The following is a 19448-nucleotide window of genomic DNA, read 5'->3' on the forward strand; positions in this document are numbered from 1 at the left end:
TTGCTTGCTGGAAGGCAGCTCATGAGCTGCAACTTAATGCTCACGAACGAGCTGGTTAAGGACAGATTTTAAAAATGGTTTCTTCTGAGAAATTGTATCCTTATGAGTCTATTTTCCAACGCCACCAACCACGCTCAATTCTGAGTTGAATTGAGTGATTTATGATCAAAACGCGAATCTGGTCCGGTGAAGGAATACCTTACATTTGGACAGATTTGAACTAGCAATGATTTGGGACTTGTTATCCAAAATTTCTTGGTGTAAATCACCTATAAAATGTACCTTGGGCATATTTTAGACATTACCTACTGGAATGAATCATGTTTGAGTCGTTTCTTGGCCTCACTGAGTATTGGCTCATCCCATTAGTTTGTTTTCCTTAACAGGAACCCGATTGGAGGGAGTTAAGCAAATGCCGACTTGAGGCACTTTTGTATTAGTGTTGTAATTGTAATCGACTAGACATTTTGGAGGTTGTATATTTTGGGGAAAGTGATTGTAAATTTGAAATTGTGATGTAAGATTGGATATTTATGTATGGAAATGATTTCGTACCTTTATTTCGACTTTCATTGTTAGTATTAGACTAGGTTTGAATTGGATTTGTCTCCAGTCCTGGCGAGAGTTGGGCAGGCGTCCCGCGGATACCCTTGGGTTCGCCCTTGGGAGAAGTGGGGGCGTCACACCATGTCTATAATGCACTTCAAATTAACGTACACTAACTCATGATTTTAAAACTGTACTTACTTATAAAAATGCATAGGAAATTTAATATTTCCAAGGAAAGTATAAAATGTAGGCAAAGAAATAAAATAATACTGAGAAAATGTGAAAATTTTTGGGTTCTCACAAATTGTCAGATTTCAACTTTGGTCCCGAGGGTGTTTTGAAATACCGAAACCGAGTGGTGGTGCCCAAAGATGAAATGTTAAAGAAGGAGATCTTAGAGGAAACTCACCTGTCCAAGTATACGATCTATCCGGGTAGTAACAAGATGTATCAGGACCAAAAAGGAGCCTATTGGTGGAACAACATGATGAAGGAAATTGCTCAATACGTGCAAACGTGTCTCATCTGTCAACATGTTAAGGCGGAACATCAAAAACTATCTGGATTGTTACAACCTCTTGAGATACCCGAATGGAAGTGGGAAAACATTATAATGGACTTCGTTTTAGGTTTGCCGCGAACACAACGAGGACATGACGCCGTTTGGGTAATCGTCGATCGGTTAACCAAATCGGCCCATTTCTTGCCGGTAAAAATGAAGTATTCCATGGAGAAATTAACTCAGGTGTATATGGATGAGATTGTGAGAGCCCGAAATTTTCTTATTTTCTAGGTTTTATTCTATTTAATTGCATGTTTTTCTGCATTTTCTTCTTAGGAAAATTTTCTAGATAATTTTTATGAGTAAATATAGGTTTTAGATTATTTTTCTAGTATCGGTTAGGTTTTGAGAAATTAAGAGTGTATACCGGACGTGGGACCCGCTAGTGCGGAAAGTTCGGTAAAATTCGGCCAATTAGGTTAAGTTTGGGATACTGGAATTAATTTACTAGGTGCTAAGAGATAATTAGAGGTTGTTATATGGATGAGAGTGGAGAGACAAAAGGATAACCTGTGAGGACTCGAAAAACTATTATTTTTAAGCCTAATTTGTGGCTTAATAAATTATTTAATTGGATATTTGCCTCGAGGAATATTTTCTAGTCTTATTAGACCTAAATGCATGGTAATATAACTTCGTTATATTCTTAAAGTAACTCATTTCACGAATTAATTTCCTGGAGCGCGTTTAGTAAAAATAGTGAATAGTGCTTGGAGATTTTATCCGCTTGAGAGTACAATAAGTTTGGAATATTGGAGATTTGTATAATAGATCTAAATTAGGTATTTTAATGTTTAAATACTCAAGTGATAGTTATTAGTATTATCGTTATAAGAATTTCTCGGAAGTTTCGCGTTATCGCGCTCAGATTGGAGATACGCGTTTTCGCACGCGTGATTTTAATTTAGGAACTTTAGACCCTTATTTTGAGATAATTAAGAGTGAATGATATTTATATGAATATAAGTGCATTAGAGGTTTAGTGCACTGGTGAACCAAACGCGCGAGAAATCGAGCCTTAATCGCGCCAAACGGCTCCTAATGTGAGTTGACTAATGGGTGATTTGTGGCCACAAGTTAGTATCTTCTCATGGAAGCTTAAAAATCTGATCACTCTCTCTCTCTCTTGCTCCCTCATCTGGCCGAACAACAAAACAAGAAAAACAGCTCAAGAGTTCTTCAAATTCCTCCATCAAATCTTCACCAAATCATCTCCAAATTCAACCAAACTTGCACCACACTTAGATTAACACTTGAGGAGTATTTTGAGCTGCAAAAGGGAGCTGAAAAGCCACGGTTTTCTGGAGCAAAGAGTGACCAAAAATTTCTGATCTAGTCATCCAAGAAGGTAGCAAATCATCCAACCCATAGATCTTAGTTTTTGTAAGATATATTGCACATATAAGGTTATATAATCATGTGGGTAGTCTTGTTTATGGTATAAAATGTGAAAGTGGGCTCTATGAACTCCCACTCTTGGGTTGTTGCTGATTTGATGATTGATGGTGGATATATTGTTGGTTTAGTGGTTAAAATGATGGATTAATGGTGTGTAATTGATAGAAACTTCATTGGGTGCAAGAAGCAAAAGTGACCGTTTTACCCCTACCTTGTCCGACCATTTTTATGCACAATTTTGAGGTTCTAATGACTTGATTATATTGTTTACATGTTATTGTGAGTGTGTACAAAATTTCATTGAAAAATAACATGATTTGGTTGGTTAAATGAGTTGATTTCCAAAGTTAGCAAAACTGGAAAATGAATCCCGTGTTGCCCAGGCAGTCATTTTGTATCGGCTATAACTCTTTACTCCGATGTCGAAATCAAGTGCCGTTTGCGGAAATGGAAACTAGACATTCCCAGATTTCCATTGGTACCAATTTTACATTCTGGTTCCACTTGAGTGAGCCACACCATTCGATTGAAAATCACTGTCCTGTTTCGTTGCTCTCCAGGAGACAGGACAGAAATTGCTTCTTGATGCTCAAAAACGAGCTGTTTGTGAATGGAATTTGAAAATGGTTTCTTCTGAGAAAATTTAGCTTTATGAGAGAGCTTTTCAACGCCATTAACCACGCCCAATTCCAAGTTAAATTGAGTGAGTTGTGGCCAATGTTTGAAACTGCTACAGTGATAGAATTTTCCACTTGGACAGATTTGTAACTAACAATGATTTGGGACTTGTTTTCTGAAGCTTCTTGGTATAAATCACCTATCAAATGTACCTTAGACATTATCTACTGAAATGAACCGTGTTTGAGGTGTTTTATTGGTCAAACGTTTTGAAAATGGAAAAAAATGGAAGTCCAAGGCAGATTTGCCGAGGAACTTCTTGAGACTTTAGTGATTTCGTTAACCAACTTTACGAATGAATTTTCCTACGAAATTTGGTATAGAAATAGCCCTTATATGGTAGGATAATACTGCCAAATTTGGTGCCATTCCAAGTCCGTTTCAGTGTTCAACCAACGTCCCAAAGTTCATGTTTAAATCTGGAAATTCTTGATCGAGGAGGAAATTTTAGCCAACTTTGACCTGCTATATCTTGGCGCTCAAAACTTTGATTCTTGTTCCGTTTGTTTTGTTTTAAACTTTGATTGTAACTCTAATTGAGTTCTAAATTTCGGAGGCTAGTTCGTATTGTGTGAATTTTGCTGGATTTTCAAAGTTGGTCAAAAACCAACCCCGGAACTGTCTTAATGGTCCAAAGCGGCAACCTTGAGTCAATTTTTGAATACCTTCCGTTTGGAATCATGGAAAAGTATCTTCTAGGAACTTTTAACACTTTTGAAGAAGTTTCCAACGGTATCAAGCTTTCCAATTTTGGACCTACATAGTGCAAGATACGATTTTTCTAAAATTGACACCCAAAGCTGAAATTTGTCAATTTCTTAGAAAATGAGATTTTGGAAACTTGCCTTCTTTTCTCGATACCGATTGAACATTTTGAACTCGATTTCATGGAAAATATTAGTCTCTCTCTTTAGACTTTAAAACTTTACTCTTGAGCCTCGATTGTTAATAATTAAGGCCCAATTCATGAATTCCCTTTAGATTGTATAACCTTCTTTGATAAGTAGGAGTTCTAAATGATAGTGTATAATAGTTAATGGTTATTTGCTCAGGCGCTCAAGGGGACCTTCAAGAAGAACTCGAAGTGGACGCCTAGACACTTGTTTGAGTATTTACTCTCTTGTTGCAATAGGTGAGTGTTCCATATAGGAATACGTAATTGAATAAGTCTAGGACACGCTTATTTCATGATTATTAAGTGCTATGTGTTAAGTATATACCATACTCATGCCTATTTAAGGAATGTATACTTGCATTACATATCTACATGAATTGGTTAAATGATTAACCATATCAAATGACCATATGAACTCGATACATGCTTAACTTGCTAGATTGCTTGCTTAGCCTACTCGATTTTAAAAAAAATGGAGTCGAGTGTGTACTTTATCGCACTCGTTCTCTTTTGAGATGAATAACTCATGCTTGAAAATGCTCGAATAACATGACTTGGTATGCTAAGGTTGCATACGTCGTTGGAGTGAATCTCCTCGACTCTCACATGGTAAAAATGGGATAACGGCCAATGATGGCCTATTCATATGACAAATGCCTGTCAATTGACCGTCACTACTCAACCGTTAACCGTGAACCGTTTACCAACCGACATTACTACCTGATTACTTGACTATTTGCTCACATGATTTCCAATCTACATGACTATTCGATATCCGTGAATTACATGCTCCCATGAAATCAACTTGTATTGCTTACGTGCTTATGTGTTAAGTATCCACTTGATTACTTGATTATCATGAATCACACGTTATATGAAACTGTCCATCATTGTTAGGCGAGTGTGTACTTTATCTCACTCGACCTACCCAAATGATGAATTTTACCCTTTTGTCGAATTACTTGGTTACCTGTGCATGTTGTAAGCTCTAAGCTGAACTGGGCCCTGCTCATGGTTACTGACCTACTCGAGCCAGGACTGGGCTCGGTTGGGTAGGTTGGAACCTTGGGACACCGTTTCGGTATACTCGAGTATTACCACTGGAGAGATAAGGCGATGGCCAGACCGTACCGTCGGGATCGGAAGTCATAAGGTGCAGATGACCGACAGAGTTCCACTGGAACACCGTATCCTACAGTATATGTTTACCTTGTATCATGATGATTGTTTCGTGCTAAAATGCCAACATGAAATCCTGAGCTATGCCTGTAATAAGCTCCCATCACTCGTGAACTATACATGCTAATGTCTCATACCATGATAAATGTCTCAAATTACCCGTACAATGATTATCACCTCATGATAACATGCCATTGTGTAACCTTGAACCATGCATATGATATGCCCAACTTACTTGATTTATTTGAACTATTAGAGTGTCTTGGAACCTCTCTGGGCTGTGTAGCTCATACCACGTTGTGGATTTCTTTTCAGGGTTAGAGACCAAGGGTGCTCGTGAGTAGTACTAGATTGTTCTCTTTTGAAGACTTTGAGTTATATTATAACGGATGGCTATTATACCCTTTTCCGTTGGGTTGTATTTAAGCTTGATAGCTACATAATTGTAAGTGTGAGATATTTGAAGTACTTTAATTATGTATTGAAGTTACTTATAGTATTTCGAGCTCTTGAATGATGGATTGTAATGAGTCCTGGCGAGAGCTGGGCAGGCGTCCCGCGGATACCCTTTGGTTCGCCTTAGGGAGAAGTGGGGGCGTCACATAACCTAGTATTAAAGAGACGGACAAATGTCACTTTGCTATTGGATTTGGAAGTTGACCATAAGACCATCTTACCACCTTTACCAAATAAATACCAAAAATTGGCCAAAAATCCTCTTATTTTTTCCTCTCTTGGCCGAGCTTCTTGGAGAGCAAAAGAAGAAAAAAGCTATCAAATTTCTTCTACTCAATCTTGCTCAATCTCACAACTTAACCGATAAAACTTCAAATCACTCCATAAAAACCCTTAGCTAGGTGGTAGTGAAGTAATAGGTGAAGTGGTTTGAAAGATAGTGGTGTATACTAGGGTTTTAACTTATAATTCACTAACTTATGATTATCACTTCTAATCACACACTTAATATCATCCAAAACTCACTCTTAATCACCAAATTTGATCCACACTCCGTACCGGATAGTCACACTACGGATAGGCATAAAAACCCTATTTCGCACTATCTTGAAAACAAAAGGGAAAACCCTTAATTCTATGTTCATTTACACTTATTGTGGGTTATTGAGTAGTAGGGCCATTATAAAGTAAAATTTTTCAAATAAAAGGGGATTTTTAAGAAAAATATAAGGTATTTAGCAAGTCCTCGCAAAGCTTCCCAAGTGCTCAAAGAAAGGATTAATCAGTTTGGTTTCTTGATTTTCTCTCAAACTAGGCTAAAACTCAAGATGGAATTGAAGCTTGCTTCTCTTGTTTTTTCTCCCTTAGGTTCGGTGTGAGGACCCAAATTTTTCTTATTTTATTTTATTTTACTGGCTTAATTAATTATTTACTCACCCGTTTTCTCTGAATATTTTATTCCAAACTCTTTATACTCAATTACATGGAACTATGACCTACAAATATTTTAAATGTGCCTTGATTCAAAAATTTATTTCTGAAAGCTCGTTTAGAGTGAATAGTAGATGCGCGTTTGGAAACAATAATCGATTCGAGAATACAATAAGGTTGGAAAATTGGAGACTTGTACATTAGTCTTGAAATAGGTATTTTTATGTTTAAGTGTTCAATTATTAGTTAGTGATACTATCGTTATAAGAATTTATTGAAAATTTCACTCTATCGCACATAAAACGGAAGTACGCGTTTTTGCGTGCACGATTAATTGAGGGACTTTAGACCTTTATTTTTAGACCATTAAGAGTGAATAATAATAATAATATGAATGGAAGTGCATTAGAGGTTTAGTGCACTAGTTAAACAAACCCGAGAGGAATCGGGCACGAAACGCGCGCGAACGCGCACTATTGAAGGGTTGACTTTTGGAACATTTTTGGCCACACACTTAAGCTTCTTCAAGAAGCTTTTCCACCAGCCATTTCTCTCTCCTTTCTCCCTCAAGACAGCCGACTCTCTCAAGCAAGAAGGAGCAAGAAACTTTCTTCTTCATTTCTCCCAATCCAACCATCCATTTCACTCCAAACTTGCAACTTAAACTCAAGACCACTTGGAGATTCACTTAGGCAAGGAGAAGAGCTTCATTTCCATGGTTTCTTGAATCTTTCTTGTGGCCAAAAATCTGACCTTTAGCATCTAAGAAGGTATCACATAATCTAACCCTTGAAACTTGTTATTTATGAGTTAGATTGAGCTTAGAAACTTGTAGCTTCTTATTGGTAACTTTGTTTGGTTATAAATCTTGTGAGTGGGCTCTATGAAATCCCACATTGGACTTGATGGACTGATTTGATGAGATTTGATGTTGTTTTTGTTGGATTAGTGTTTAATCTAGTGGAAATGAGTTGTATTGTTGAAGAAAGATCAAAGGAAGTGAAGAGGAAAATTTTACCCGTTCTGCCCTTGTCATTGCCGTGACCCTTAGTGCATTTTTATTGTGGTTCAAATGACTGGATTTTATTTAAATGTGTAATATAGGTTGTGTAGAAAGTTTCCTCAAAAAATTACTTGATTTGGTTGGACAAATGTTGAGATTTCGAAATTCTACCAAAACTGGAATTGTGTCCCGTATTGCTCTGGCAGTGATTTTCAAACAGCTATAACTCCTTGTTCTGATGTCAAAATCGAGTGCCATTTACAGCATTGGAAAATAGACATTCCCAGTTTTCCAACGGTATAAAATGTACATCCTGATTCCACCTGAGTGAGCCGTATCAACCTTGTAAATTTGCCTGTTCTGTTTCGCGTCTGTACTGGAAGCTCTGTTTTGAGCTGCGACTTGATGCTCAATTATGAGCTAGTTGTGGACAGAATTTTAAAACAATTCCTTCTGGGAAATTTTAGCCTTATGAATTTAGTTTTCAACGCCACCAACCACGCTCAATTCCAAGTTGAATTGAGTGAGTTGTGGCTGAATTTCGAAACTGACTCAGTGATGAAAAACCCTCTTTTTGGCTAGTTGAATGACTCTTTTTGAATTGGGACTTGTGATCTTGAAATTCTTGGTGTTAATCACCTATTGAATGTATCTTGGATATTTCTTAGACCTTTGTTTCATAAATGGGCCAGATTTGAGTCGTTTTCACTGGGCAAAATGTTTGAAAATGAAGAAGGAAGCAAAAGACAGATTGGTCTTGGGATTTTCTTGAAATTTAGTAGTTTAGTTCACTACCTTCCCGTGTGAATTTTCAAATAAAATTTGGTAGAGGAGTAGTCCTCATTTGGAAGTTGAATTTTACCAATTTTGGTGTCAATCGAAGGCCATTTCGATATACAAATGATGTCCCACAGTTGCTCTTCGAATCTGGAAAACTTTTCCTTTTCTCTTGGCCAAATGGTCAAATCTGATTTGGGAAGTTATATTTCAAAAACCTTGATGTCAATTACTTCTAAATTTCTTATTGGATGTTTATGGAACATTGGTTTCAATACTTGAATTAATTGAAGTTGATTGTGTGGAAGAAAGCTTTTGAAAAGGAAGGAGACGTGAGAAGGCAGTCTAGCCTTGGAATATTTCTTGAACTTTAGCGGTTTTAATGACTGCCTTTCCGTGGGAGTTTTTGCATGAAACTTGGTAGAAATGTTGTTCATACATGGAATATTTAGCCTACCAAGTTTGGTGTAGTTCCAATGCCAAATCGATGGTCAAATGTCGATTCAAAGATAGCCTTTCAAACCTAGAAAATGACAGAACAGTTTATAAATTGCGACCAACTTTGAGCTACTATATTTTGACACTCAAAACTCTGATTTCGGTTCCATTTGTTGTGTTTTAAACCTTGATTGGAATTCTAATTGAGGCACAACTTTCGAAGGCCAGTTCACTTCTTGTGAATTTTGCCGAATTTCCAAAGTTTGCCAAAAAACATGACTAAAACTGTCTTTCCTGTTCAGATCAGCCTTTTTGAGCTGAAAAATGATTGTTTTCCGATTTGAATCTTAGAAAAGTGTCTTCTAGGAACTTTTAGTACTTTAAAACAAGATTCCAACAGTATAAGATTTCCCATTTTTTGACCTACTGAGTGCAAGATATGATTTTTCTAAGTTTGATACACAAAGCCAAAATTTGCCGATTTCTTAGAAAATGAAATTTTGGAAACTTGACTTCTTTTCTTGATATTAATCTATCATTTTGAACCCAATTTCGTGGAGGATATGAGTTTCCTCAGTAACTTTAAAATTCACACTTTTGAATCTTAACTTTCGATAAAATAAAATCCTTATAAAGACATTGACTTGAATTCTAAAGCAAGTATGCATTCTTTCTTGTTTGATAAAGAATTTGTGAAATTGTGAGGGTGATTATTGGTCACTTTTCTTCAGGCGATCAAGAAGGTCTCGAAGAGAATCCCGAAGTGGATTATTGACGACTTTCTTTACTTACTTATTTTTGATTGGTGAGTGTTCCATATAGGAGTACATTACTTGAATAGTTTTATGACATGTTTACTCCATGGTCATTATGTGTTTAATTGTTAAATGCTACCAATAATTGTTTCTATGGACTTTTCCACCATTTTGAGTCGATTGTGTACTTTACCGCACTCGTTCTCACTTAAGAAAAATGTACTTGAATTATTCGACATGAAATACTTGAAATGTATATTTACGTGAAGTGTTTCAATGATTGATTATGCTCTGGCTGCATAAGTCGATTGGAGTCAATCTCCTCGACTCTTAAGAGGTAAAAGTGGGAAATGGCCAATGGGCAGCCTACTAAAATGGTGAATGTCTACCTATTAACTGTGAACTACTACCGTTTACCGTTAATCGAGATTTTTTACCGTCTACCGTTTACCGTTTACCGTTCACTGTTTACCGATTTACTTGATTACCTGCTTACTTGATTACTTGATTATCGTAAGTTACATGTTCATACGAAATTACCGCATATTGATTATGTGTTCAAGTGTTAAGTGTTAATGATAATTGCTCATATGAAATTGGCTATCGTTTTAAGGCGAGTGTGTACTTTATCTCACTCGACCTACTGAAATGATAAATTTTCACTGTTTACCGATTTACTTGATTACTTGTGCATGTTGTAAGCTCTAAGCTGAATTGGGCCCTGCCTTTGGTTACTGACCTACTCGAGCCAGGACTGGGCTACGTCGGGTAGGTTGGATTCCTGGAACACCGTTTCGGTATACTCGAGTACTACCACTGGAGGGATAAGGTGATGGCCAGATAAACTGAGGGGATTCTGAAGTTATAAGGTGCAGTTGATCGAAATGGCTCCACTGGAACACCGTATCCTTCACTGTGTGTTTATTTTACATAATGATAACTGTTTCATGCTAATGTGCCAACGTGCGACCCTGAGCCATACCTGTAATATGCTCAAATTACTCGTACAATGATAATGATGACTGTCTCATGTTAATGTGCCAATGTGCAACCTTAAATCATACATTGGGTATGCTCAAATTACTTGATTTATTAGAACTGTTAGAGTGTCTTGAAACCTCACTGGGCTGTGTAGCTCATTCCACGTTTTTGTTTTCCTTAACAGGGTTCGAGACCAAATGCTCGTGAATAGTGCTAGATTGTTTTCTTTTGGGGAAAACTTTAAGTTGTATTACAGCAGATGGCTGTAGTAAATATTCTTTTGGGTTGTATTAAGCTTGAGAGCTGACTAATTGTAAGTATGAAGTGTTTTGAAGCACTTTATATATATATATTGAAGTTATTTGAAGTATTCTTAGTTTTGAATTATGGATTGTACCGAGTCCTAACGAGAGCTGGGCAGGCGTCTCGCCGATACCCTTGGGTTCGCCCTTTGGAGAAGTGGGAGCGTCACATTCGGCCAAGCTAGTGAAAAAATAGAGGAAGAACGAAGCTTCAAGAAGGTCAAGGTTATAGAAATGAGCTTGGATCAAAGATGGTTGGATTGTCTCCAAGTGTCACTCCAAGATCTTTTCTCAAATTTTGTCTTTTCCTTCGGTTTTTATGGCCAATAATTTCGGCCAACAAGAGCTGATTAGGGGCTGATATTTTGGCTGTAATAACAATGAGATTAAGTTAATGAAGTGGTGGTCAAGTGGTGTATTCAATCGGTAGTGAATGATACCCGTCGATTCAAGCCGTTTTTCCTTAAATCGCGTATACTAGAGTTTTCGCTTACAATTCACTGACTTATTATTATTACTTCTAATCATACACTTAATAACATCTAAAACTCACTCTAAATCACTAAATTTGATACACACTCCGTGCCGAATAATTACACTACGAAAAGGCGTAAAAACCCTAATTTACGATAACTTGAAAACGAAAGGAAAAACCCTTGATGCTATGTTTATTTGCACTTATTGTGTGGTAAATGAGTAGTAAGGCTATTCTAAAGTAATAAATTCCAAATAAAAGGGAATTTTAAGAAAAAATATAAGAAAATTTTTCCAGTCGTCACACGCTCGACTCAACACTTTCACAACACTCAATTAATGAAAACACTTAAGCATGTAACCACACTTCATACACTTGACACTCACCAAGTCAAAAGTGAGTAATTGAGCAAGTAAGTCTTCAGGTGTCCGCTTCGAGATTCTCTTGAAGATCCCCTTGAGTGCCTGAGCAAATAATAATTGACTATCACTCACTATTACTTACAAACCCCTTGGTAACAAGGAAGTATGTACACTTGCAATACTAAAACAATGTCATGAAAGAGAACCTTAATCACTCGAAAATTAAGGTTCGAAAGTGGGGATTTAAAGTCCCAGGAAAAACTTGCCTCTTCTATGAAATCGGGTTTTAAAACGATTTATCAATATCAAGATAAGGCGACGAGTCCTCAAAAGCTCATTTTATAAGGAATCGGAAAATTTCAGCTTTAAGTGACAAACTTAGAAAAATCAAACCTTGAGTTTGGTATGTCCAAAAATGGAAAACTCTACACCGTTGGAAACTAGATTCAGAGTACTAAAAGTTCCTAGAAGAACTTTTCCAAGATTTTAAACGGAAAGCACTCATTTTTTCAACTCAAAGTTTCAATTTCAATAGGACAGGTTTGAACCAGTGTCAGTTTTTCAGCCATCTTGGGAAAATTCGGCGTAATTCACAAAAAGTGAATCAGCCCTTGAAATTCATAACACAATAAGAGTTCCAATCAAGGTTTCAAACACAACAAATAGAACTAAATTCGGAGTTTTGAGCGTCAAGATATAGTAGCTTAAAGTCGGCTGACTTTTGTACACTGTACAGGAATTTTCCAGATTTGAAGATCAAACTTTGAGGCGTTATTTGGATATCAAAATGGCATTAAAATTACACCAAATTTGGTACACTTAAACTTCCATATGTGGATTACCTCTCTATCAAATTTCACACAAAAAATCACATGGGAAGGAAGTTAACAAAATTACCAAAATTTGAAAAATATTTCAAAGCCAATCTGCCCTCATGCTTTTCTTTCTTTTCCAAACGTTTTGCACAATGAAATCAGCCCCAATTCGATCCATTTTTTCAACCAAGGTCCTATAAACATTTAATAAACAATTGACAAGCAATTGTCATCAAAATTTTCAAGGCAAAACATCCCAAAACCACTTTGACCATTCGGCCAGTAAGAAAGGAAAGACTTTCCAGTTTTCCAGCTTTGTTGCACTTTCACAATCATACCACATCTCACTCAATACAAGTTCAAATTTGTGAGAACCCGAAAATTTTTATATTTTCTAAACATTATTTTATTTCCTTGTCTACAATTTTATACTTTCCTTCAATATATTAACTTTCTATACATTTTTATAAGTGAATATCATTTTTCAAATCATTTTCTTGGTATGAGTTAGTTCATAGTAAGTTTGAAGCGTAGCATGGCTGTGGGGCCCGCTAGTGCGCTAAGTGCGATAAAATTTTGACGATTAATTGAAGTTTTGTATTAAGAGATATTATTTTACAAGGTGTTAGGAGATAATTAGAGGATAGTTATCTAGGTTAAGCTTGGTAGACAAAGGGATAAGAATAAACTTAAGAAGGGCCAAGTGTCGCGATCTGATTGGAAGATGGACTTGCCTAACTTTCTTTACCTTTACTAAAATCAAATTTTGACCAAATTTTTCTTCATTTTCACCTTGCTTGGCCGAAATTCTTGAGGGAGAAAAGAGAGGAAAATACTTCATCTTGCACTCCAATTTCTTGGTTCAATCTTGAGTTTTAACCGATAGTTTTGGAAACTACACCATCAAAGTTGCTTATTAAGGAGGATTAAAGTTTCTAGTGGAGAGATTTGTGAAATGAAAACCCTAAGTTATCATTTTTCTAAAGGTGTCAAGGTACTTTGCTTACAACTTCCTCTTTGTTCATGTTAATGTCAAATTAGTGGCTTTTGTGGCTAAATATGTTGATTTGTAGTAGGTTTGATGGTTGGAAATGGAGTTTTGATGGAATTTTGATTTCTTATTGATTTTTCTATTTTTATATAGTAATTATTGTTTAGTCATGGGTTGATGGTTTGTTATAGTGTAAAATAAAGTTGGTATATGTTGGATATGATTGGTTGCGGAAAATTTCTGGTTTGGTGCGGAAATTCCAGTTTAGGGTTTCAATTAATCCTATTCTGCCCTGGCCGGTTCTGTTTGACCATGTTAGAGGCCGAATCAGGCTTAGGTTAAAACATGAAAGTTGTATCAAATGATGTTAAGTAGCTTTCTACAAAATTTCAACTCAATCGGAGCACTGTATCCCATGAAATGACCGAAATACCCTTGACTTCCCATAAGCCCTATTTTGCCGACAGTTTTCTATCTTCGTGGAGATTTCAATTTTTAACTCTGAAAATGCATGATTTAGCTTTGGAGGCCTTCATAAGAAATTTAGGTATATGTCTTGGCTTCGAAACTCCATAAGATACACCTCAATCGGACTTCGGTAGCCTGAGTTACTGTCGTTTAATCATAGTGCGGTTAACTAGTCTGATTGTGAGATGCTGGTTCTGTAATTTGAAATTTTGACTTGGATACACTATGAACTGTGTAACAGCCCCACTTTGCCCTAAGGCGAACCAAAGGGGTTAGCGGACTGCCTGCCCAGCTCTCGCCAGGACTACGGATCAGTTCACGTCGATCTAATACGTTCCGGAACATACCCACGCGCGTAAACAAGTCAAAATCACAAAATCACAAAATAAAAAAAAATGAAAATCGAAGCCGATGATGAACAGTACCGGCCACGTCAGAATCCAGATACTAGGCTGAGAGTAGCCAAAATTTTTCTTTTGCCGTTTGAAATACGAGTTGATCCGAAATTCAACCAAATATCAACCAAACATACATACATTGAAATGTAACATTTACAAGCTAAAGCGGCATATCAAAAACCATTCATTACGAATATACATGTTCGGTTTGCCAATCAAAAGAAAGTGAACCCAATACACATTAGGGTTTCATTCAAAGAGCTATCCAAAAGATACATTTACATGAGCTCAACTTGACAACCAACAAGTATAACCTTTCCAAAAGTGGTCATTTTCCTGTAAGGAAAACAAATGGAATGGAATGAGCTTAAGCCCAGTGAGTTACTACCACATAAGCAACAAAGATCACATAAGCATAATCTTTCATTTCAAGTACACAATTAAGAAGTAAAACAAGTCGGTAAAAGGATACGGACGGCTCTCAAGAGCCCATTTCCACGCTTACATTCTTGATCCAATCTCATTGACTCTCCGTCAACGTTTATGAGTACCAACCGTAGAACCCACTTCACTCCCATCCCTTCCACCAAACATACCCCAACCAGGCCCGCACTCCAATCAGTAGCTTTTGGTAAAACTCGAGTTTACCGGAATCAAGAGTCTCATTACTACAAGATTCCCCAGTACAGTCCCCGTGGCATGTCAATTTTCACGACCAAGCCCCCGCCTTCTCGATTCAATTGACTACCAACGGGGTTGAGCTCAGTAGTACAGTAAGGCCATTGGATACTCGTCCAAACGACACCAAATCAGTTTTTCATGAAGTGAATTCAATATCTCATATAGCAAGTGCAGTATATCAGTGAAGCGGTAAACAGTCATTAACGGTATCACAAGGGGTGAGGGCGGTCAAGTACACCCTCACCTCAATCAATTCCAATAGCCAAATAAGCCTTCAAGGCATCAAAATCACATATAGCAAAGCCACATTGTAACATTCAAGTGAGTAGTATACTCACCAATCAAGTAAGTGTTGTTTCATGCACGTCCGTCAAAAGTATTTCGTGAACCACCGTCACGCCCTAGAACACGCAAACAAGTACAATGAGACTCGATAACGAGTCATAAAGCAATGCCAATCACAACCCCAATAGGGTTTTATAAACATATACAAGCATCATAGGCAACCAGAAAATCCGGAAATGCAATTAACTTTGGCCCTGAAAAAAACAGTTTTGTCCTCATTTTGCGGTAATGGCACCGATTTCACTACGATTATCGGATGAGGGTGCCAGACCCACCGTTTCGAAGCTAAGAAACAGGGATACAACAATGTAGAAGGTCACTCAGTCCAATTCCTAGCAAAACTAGGTCAAATATGCAAAATACCAAACCAGAACCTTAATTGCAGGTTTACAAATTACACTATGCTGTAATTAGTCCAACTCAGTCTATACAAGTCCAAATTCATTGATTCCAAAGGCATGCGGTAGCTAAGACATCAAGCTACATTTCATCAGAAGAGCTCAACAACCAAATCCAAAGCAATTCCAGCTAAAACCACCAATTACAGACGCAGTTCTTACATCCTGATGAACCCAGAACAGCAATAGTAATTTTGACTTTTCTCACTCCACACAACTCCGATTGACATGAAATTTTACAGGCACCTCACACACATCAATACCTACAACTTTAATTTTTTAAGTAATGGCCAATTCGGCCTCTATCTAGGACCTAAAATTTCGGACAGAATGCCCCCCTCAAGAACCCTAGTTTTCTGAAATTTCTTCCAAACCAGAAATTGGTTGCAAATACCAATCATGTACACCTACTAGAGTCATTAACCATCATTTCCAACCATCATAGATAGCCACAACATCATGATCACATTAAACCAGAAAAATCACCAATAAATTGAAAACTTCATCAATTCATCCAAAAGCAAGAAATAAACCACAAAATTCATCCCTTTAGCTACCACTAGGCACAAGTTAAGCTTCATTAAGTGTAGGAGAAAGTTCAATCACCACTCACCTAGTAAACAAGAGAGGGAGAGTTGTAGGACATCTTAGCTCCTCCAAACACTTCACCAAACAAACCACTAACACCTAGTGAAAGGGTTTTATGGAGTAGAAACAAGTTTAGGTGATTGCTTTGGATGATTTGCACTAGATGGATGCCAAGATTTTGAAGAGTTTCTTCCTTCCTAAGCTCAAGGTGGCCGGCCAAGAAGATGAAGACAAGAGTGAATTTTTTTGTGATTTTTGGAGATATTTAACCACATGGTCAAAAGGTCAAAAAAAATGAATAGTAAGTCATAAAGGTACAACCAATCCCAACATGACAAGTGTCACTTCATTAATGCATTCATATCCTTCTTTTTTTCCTCTCACATCAATCACTTCACATCCTCTACTTATCTCTTAACACCCGATAAATTTCAACCAGTATCCGAAACCTAACCTAATTGGCCGAACTTTTCCGAACTTTTCGCACTAGTGGGTCCCACGTCCGATATATATCCTTAATTTTTCAAAAACTCTCCAATACTAGAAAAATCATCTAAAAACATAATTACTCATAAAATTCACCAGGAAAATTTTTCCTAAGCCAGAAAATGCAGAAAACATGTCTTTAAAGGGGAAAAACCCTAGGAAAATTATTAGGGAATTTACGGGTTCTCACAAACTGGACTGAGTGGTCTTCATCAAAGTTGTAGACCTTTATCTTAGCTTCGAAACAGTATAAATTTCACCCCAATCCAATAAGCATAGCTCCGGTTGTGACCGATACGCTAGGAGACGTCAAACCTGCTATTTAGCTTTTGTCCTTAAAACTTGATTTCAAGTTGCATTCCTAGACTTGCTTTGTATTTGGATGAACTTGACCTAGTTGACGGGGTATTTTATTGAGATTTCTTATGTGTTGAATTGGACTGAGTTGAGGAAAAAACAATGAAGCCATAAATGGCTGGAAAATAGGTAAATACAGAGGGCATGCTGCCCAAAATTTTAGGGCTACGCGATTCCTTCAAGTTGAGTTGATCTTGGTAAAAATGAAGGGGTTTTGGGAATTGTTTGTAACCCTAGGACCAACTGTTATCTTTTTGCTCAAAAGTCATATTTTATTCTTTTGTACTAGTACTTAACTTGGGAAGGCATACGACTTGTAGTCGAGCCTCATTGATGCATTCCATTTACTGGGTTCGTGGATGTGCGAACTATAATTGTTTTATCTTGGTTATTTTAGGGTTTCTGGGCGATTAAAGCCACTTTGGGTAAAAACTTTTGAAGTATCTGTACTGGAACCGGTGAGTGTACCACTCCCCTGAATTATTGCTAAAATGGTTATCTGTACTTGCAAATTGCTATTTGAATGTCTTTATCGACTGTTTATTCTGTACGAGGCGAGTGTGTACTTTATCACACTCGTTCTCTGCCCTGTGTGACTTGTTTCCTATATATACTTGAATCTGTTACCTGCGCCTGTTATAATGTCGTTTGGAAGTGCATCCAACGACCTTCCTGTTAAATCTGAGCTCAACCTTATGGGGAGTCAATTGGATCAAGCCAGCAAGGGCTTGGTCGAGAAAATTTGGTAATCCATTGGTGCCTGTTCCTGGGAAATCTTTGGGTATTGGAGACTCTAGATTTCCGGTATACTCGAGTATTACCATTCCTGTTCCTGTCTGGCGTTCGGGCCCGGTAAGGGGTATGTTTGGTGGACGGGATTTGCCGTTAAAGTGGTGTTCTACTGGACTGGTTCCTTTAGTTGAATGTTGACGGAGGGTCAACTAGGTTGGATCAAGTATTGCAACGGGGATTTGGCTCTTGAGAGCCACCTGTATCCTTTAAATTGTGGTGTTCATTCATTTCTCGTATTTGATGTATATATGTGCCCTAAAAGTGTTTTCTCATGATTTCTACTGTTTATACTTTTGGTACCTCATTGAGCTTTTAACTCACCCCGTCCCATTATCCTTGTTTTCCTTTCAGGGAACCATCTTTTGGAACTTTGATGTTTTGAGAAATGAGTTGAGCTAGTTAGAAACTCTTTTGTTTTTGGTATAGCTCCTCGACAATTTGGAAACCCTCAATGTATCTTAATACAATGTTTCCTTTTGATTTGTAAACTTAATAATATGTATATTTTAAAGTGTTTCCCCTGGTTTATGTGGCATATGTACTTGGGAATGTACACTCTTTCATGCTAAACAAAGTTTACTTGTATTGAGTTGGACTATGATGTGGCAGAGGCACTCCCATTTCGTTTTGTTTTTCGTGGGAACGATGTGCCAAAGAGTGATTGTATCTTATAGTTCGGCTCAATTGGGTTCTGAACGTTATCTTCTCGAAGTTCTTCTGAGCATTTGGTAGGATTTCCGTTCGTTCCAGATCCGTAGTCCTAGCGAGAGCTAGGCAGGCGGTCCACCGAACCTTTGGTTCGCTTTAGGGGAAGGTGGGGCTGTCACAAAATTGGGAATGGTTGGTGGCGTTACAATCTAGGTTCAAAATTCTACATTTCATCAGGAGAAAATGTTTTCAAAATCAGTTCACAGGAAAACAAATCTAACGGGGTGAGCGGATGCTCGTGAGGCCAAGAAAAGAAACAAAACATGCACATGCGAACACATAGTTCCAGTAACAAGTAACGATAACATATTTACAAGAATTAAAGTCAGAAAGTTCAAGTAATTCACAATTTCTAATATAACACACTTGTTTAGGATATGGGAGCTCTCAGGAGCTAATTTCCACTTGCTTCGCCGGGTCTCAATCATATACCTCCGTGTGATGACACTCCGTCATCCGGGTAGGCATTTTTAGTCCGTAGAACTCCACTTTACTTCATGAATCCCGTTCACCGTTACACCCCCTGTTCCGGGCCCGCTCATCATTTAGAATGCGATACGACTCGAGTATGCCAAGCGAGATATCAAATAGATCAAACTTTACGAATAATCTCATGGTTCACCAAGCTTCTCGACCAGGCCCATGCCGGCTCGAGTTACGAGGTTAGCCTATGAGTTTGGG

At 37.5% G+C, this 19448-nt stretch overlaps 1 long non-coding RNA gene across 1 annotated transcript; it reads left to right on the plus strand.

The window, feature by feature from the left end:
- Positions 1-2180: 2180 nt before the first annotated feature.
- LOC140005749 (uncharacterized) lies at positions 2181-5720 on the plus strand. Its single transcript, XR_011813318.1, has 3 exons — positions 2181-2459; positions 4240-4319; positions 5577-5720. It is a non-coding gene; the product is annotated as an uncharacterized lncRNA (long non-coding RNA).
- The last annotated feature ends 13728 nt before the right edge of the window (positions 5721-19448 follow it).

This window comes from Coffea arabica, chromosome 4e (genome assembly GCF_036785885.1).
Source record: "Coffea arabica cultivar ET-39 chromosome 4e, Coffea Arabica ET-39 HiFi, whole genome shotgun sequence".
Taxonomy (NCBI): Eukaryota; Viridiplantae; Streptophyta; class Magnoliopsida; order Gentianales; family Rubiaceae; genus Coffea; species Coffea arabica.